At 34.9% G+C, this 5,117-nt stretch overlaps 1 protein-coding gene across 1 annotated transcript in view; it reads right to left on the minus strand.

Annotated features, from left to right (window-relative positions):
* The window catches only part of LRP1B (low density lipoprotein receptor-related protein 1B), a 2,414,068-nt gene that overhangs the window by 1,294,577 nt on the left and 1,114,374 nt on the right, over positions 1-5,117 (minus strand). The window lies entirely within an intron of this gene.

A 5,117-nucleotide genomic window follows, 5' to 3' on the forward strand; every position in this document is an offset into this window, starting at 1 on the left:
ATGTTGCTAGGAGGGACCATTTCTTGGAGAAGGATATCATGCTTGCAAGAGTAGAGGGAAACCAAAGGAGAAAAAAAAATCCTGGATGAGATGGATTGACATTGTAACTTTATAAGGGCAGGTGTGTCGGATATAGTGAGATTGACTCAGGATAGGGCAAAGTTCTAAGCTACTAGGCATAGGATCTCTATGAGTCGCAGGCAACTCTCAGGCACATAGAAACAACAGAAAAACTTAGATGCAAGGATAGTGAATGTTGTCTCACTTTGAGTATGTTTTCATAAGGGGAAATTCCTTAGAAAAAGATAACATGCTGGAATATGTGCAGAGTCAGAGAAAGAGAGGAAGACCACCCTACAAAGTGGACTGAAACTGTTATTATAACAATGACTTCAAACATATTGGAGATCATTAGGATGCCACAAGATAGGGCAATATTCAGATCTGTTTGTTGTTCATAGAGTCACTATGAGTGTCAGTCAACTTGATGTCCCCTAACAATTACATTTCCTCAAGATAAAGAAGCAGTATATACATCAGATAATTCTGTCTTTTCCTTTTAATCACAGTTCCCAAGGGGTAAAATGGGATTTGACCCATCTATACTCAAAAAAAGCAGGGAAATTGTCATAAGATTGAAGAAATCTAACTATGTTTTAATGAGTAATAAGCATGTCTGTTCTTTACACTGGAGGAAGACACAATCTTCCAAGGTTGTTTTCTATACAAATATTCTTGGAAAGATAACTTAGAAAGAAAAGCAATACATTTCTCAGTGGAAGACACACAGAAATGTCAGTGTCCTAAAAAGAATCATAAAAAGTCAAATCAATCCAATCAATGCAAAAAAACACAGGGAAGTAACAAGTGTGCTTGTATGATTATAAATGAATGCTCATTTCTGGATTCTAGGTTATTCCTTGTAGAAATTCTCTATTGCTTCCTAGCACTGAGTTTTTCACACATTAAAAAATTTAGTTCACCTAGCCAGGACTATGACCCAGTAATGACTGTGTTAAATACCTCTAAGCAGAAATTTGAGATTTTACGTCTATTCTTTTCTGATTAAATCTTGCAGGTTTTGGAGGATGAGGGTAGGTTCCATGTTAAGGAAGTCTCTAGTGATATATAATAGATATTTTATTTATCTCTCTATTTTTTTCTATGATGAGTAATGTTTGAGTACTCATGAGCAGAGAAAACATCATTTCATCTTTGTTGTTATGCGCTATGAAGATGATTAAAATTCATAGTGATCCTATGAACTATAGCTCAGAACCCAGAACCCTGCCCTTTCATGAGCTAGTCTTGCTGTCTCTGACACATATGTCCCTATTGCCATAGTCACTGGGTCAATCCATCTCATCCATCAAATTGAATATCACACACAGCTACCTATAAACAACAGATCTGAATCCTGTCCTGTCCTGTGCCATCCTCATCATTTCTGACATATTCTAGACCATTGCTGAAGTCACTGTGTCAATCCGTCTTCTTGATGGTCTTTTCACTCATTGATCTTCTATATTTCCAAGTATGATGTCCCTTTCCAAGAATAGTCTCCCCTCACAACATGTCCAAAGTATTTGAGACAAAACTTCCTCATCTTTGTCTCTAAGGTATATATTTGCTGGATCTTGTCCAAAATTTATCTATTTGTTCTTTTGGTAGTTAATGGGATATCCAGTAGTCTTTCCCAACAACACAAGTTAAATGCTGATCCTTCTTCTGTCATCCTTATTCATTATCTAGCTCTCAGACATACAGCAAGTAATTGAAAAGACTATGATTTGAATTAAGCGCACTTCAGTTTTCAAATTGACATCATTGCTTCTCGGTGCTGTGGAGAAGTCCTTGACAGCATTTTCCCAATGCAATACATCTTTTAATTTCATGACTGCTGATGTCAAGTGCTGCTGACTGTGGATCCAAGGAAGACAAAAATCACTGATAGCTTCACTATTTTCTATCATGATGTTGTTTATCATCCCAGGGGTGTATATTTTTGTCTCCCTGATGTTGAGATAGAATTCATATTGAAGGATGTATTTTTGTTTAATCTCTGCATCGTTTCAAATCCTCTTCACTTACAGCAAGCAAAACCAGGCCATCTGCATAAAACAGATTTTTAATGAGTCTTCTTCCTATCCTGATGCTACATATTTCTTCAAAGTTCAGCTTCTCAAATTATTTGCACAGCATACAATTGAACAAATATGTAGGAAGGAAGGTGCTCCAGTGCACACCTTTTCAAATTTAAATCATGCAGTGCTCCCTTGTGATGTTTGCTTCAACCACTTCTTGGTCTGGGTCTGGGTTTCCTAAGTGCATGATTAGATGTTCTGGGATTCCCATTCATCTCAATGTTAACCATAGTTTGTTATGATTCACATAGCCAAATGTCTTCGCATTGTCTATAAACCACAAATAGACAATTTCTGGTATTTTCTGCTCATTTCATTAAAGCTCCTTTAAATTGGTCCATTTATCATGTATTAACAAAACAAAGACAATTCAACTTCTTCATCTGTAATAGCTATTATTGGATATTCCTTGTAGTCTCATAAATCTGGTTATAATTTCCATAATAAAATAGCATAACTCACTGCAATAGAACAATATTACTCAATGATTTTTCACATTAGATGAAAAGCAAACTCCATTAGTAGTCACTTGAGCAATTTTGTTTCATAGAAAGTTACTTTTATCAGCTTTTTTATTGAGCAGCTTTTATATTTGTGTCCTTGGTTACATAAACATTCAAACATTTATAATATTTCAATTGGTAAAATTAAGGGAGCTTTGGTGGCCTAGTGTCAAGAAGTTGCACAGTAATCCCAGAGGTACATGGTTTAAATCCATCAGATGCTCTGCTGGAGAAGGAGGAAAAATCTCCTCCTGTACCAGTCAGATCCTATTTAATGATGCATACAGAAAAAATAATAAAATAAAATTTAAAAAATTGATAAAATTAATGAAACTTTTAAGAGAAAACAAAGTAGTGTGTATTTTTCTAAGATACCGCATTTAGTGAAGATGTGATCACTAAACCACAGGCATGGTTTTAAAGTTAAAAACTGTAAGTCTTATTGTATTTTTAATTGTCATGACCAAGAACATATCCTCAGTGATTATCTTCCTGGGCTTACTTTAACAATCTGAACTAGACAAAGTGTACTTTAGATCCTCCACAAGGTTGGGAGATAATAGATGAAAGGTAAAAGCACTAAGGGGAAGTCAGTTCCTAAGCATCATTGATTTTATAAACCCTTCCATACATGTTTAAAGAATACACACATATACACAAGTCTCTATTCACAAAGACATTTAAAAACCCCCAATAACTAACAGAAAAACAAACTAACAATGAAAAATAAACCAAAAACAACAAGCAGTGAATAAAACACACAGACACACAAAAAACAAAACAAAAATCTAACTGTACAGTAATAAAACTGATTAAAATATTAAAAATACAAAACAACTAACATATTATGGATGAAAGAACCCAAAAGAACCATTTACTCCAACTTCTGCAGTCTAAAAAAAAAAGTCTTAAGGAAACTGGTGAAATCATGAGGAACCATTGCTAGTAAGTGGTTGATGTGATGTTTGCAAACATGATTCATAGTTTAATGATGTTGCCTGCCTTTGAATAGTACAACTCATAGCGACCCTATCAACAAAAGACCTGAAGCCTTTCTATAATTGTCGACTTTTCTCAAAGTTCGTAGAATTTCTGGAGGCATGTTGTTTAGGAAGTGGATGCCACTCTTGCTTCCAGAATATGCTGTGGTTATTAAGTGCTACTAAATTGACTACAACTCAGAGTTACCTATGGACAGCAGGTTGAATCTTGCCCTATTCTCTGTCATTGTTACAATCTCCACAATAATCAAGCCTGTTATTGCAATCATGATGTTGATCTATCTCATTAAGGGCCAGCCTCTCTTCTTGTGACCTTATTTTTTCAAGGACTGGCACCTCTTTGTGGCATATCTAACATAGATTAGAGGAAGTTAAATCATTCTTCCCTCCTGGTAGCACCCTGGTTGAGCTTCCTCCACAATGGATTTGTTTGATCTTATTACAATCCATAAAACATTCAATACTCTTTGTCAACACCCTAATTCTTTGTCCTTCCTAGCCATTGCCTAACTTTCAGATGCATCAGAATCAATTGAAAATACCCTGACTATAATCAGATTTACCTTGTTGTTTAAAGTGACATCCTTGTTCTTAGCATTTTGGAGAAGATCGTGACAGTAGATTTTCTCAATACAACCTATTTTTTATTTCTTGACTACTATTTTTATGAGTGTTGCCATTGTGGGTACAAGGAAAATGAAATCACAGACACCTTCAACATTTTTTTCCATCTACCATGATGTAGTCTATTGATCCAACGATGAGGAGAAGGCTGCCTTCTTTAATCTTCTTCAATATATGCTTCAAACCTTTTTCACTTTGTGTATGCAAAGTTGTTTGATTAGCATTATGAACGTTTTTAGTGAGTTTCCACCAATTTTGATACCACCTTATTTTTCACATAAAATAGATCCTTTAATTATTTGCTCAGTTTACAGAATGAACATGTATAGAGTAAGGATGCAAGCCTGATCATTCCTTTCCTGTTTTTAAATCATACAATATTCCCTTGTTCTTATATTCCAGGGCAACCATTTCTTGGTCTTCCTATAGATTTCACATGTTGGGCTCATGGCTCAGTGCTGGAAATCAATATTAAAATTTTATCTCTAGAATTGTAAAATTAAAATAATCCATTGAAATAAAATTCAATGAAAAGTCTTATAAGACTTGTTTCACTGGAGGAAGGAAACAGTGAGACGTGAAAGAGAAAAAGGAGGAGAAGATAAAATGGCACTACTTAACTATATCTAGTAGCATAACAAATTTCTCAATGAATCATTATAAAAGTAAAGGGTATTTTGGAGTCTCAGCTTTAAAAATAAACAGATCATTGTTGTTATTGTTGTTGTTATGTGCAATCGAGTTGCTTGCTACTCATAGTGACCTTATGTATAAAAGCTCTATACTCTGCTCTATACTATGCCAATCTTATTGTCTCTGACACACCAACCCCCATTACCCCAGTC

This window comes from Elephantulus edwardii, unplaced genomic scaffold (assembly GCF_000299155.1).
Source record: "Elephantulus edwardii isolate Elephantulus edwardi_28Jun2011 unplaced genomic scaffold, EleEdw1.0 scaffold00010, whole genome shotgun sequence".
NCBI lineage: Eukaryota > Metazoa > Chordata > Mammalia > Macroscelidea > Macroscelididae > Elephantulus > Elephantulus edwardii.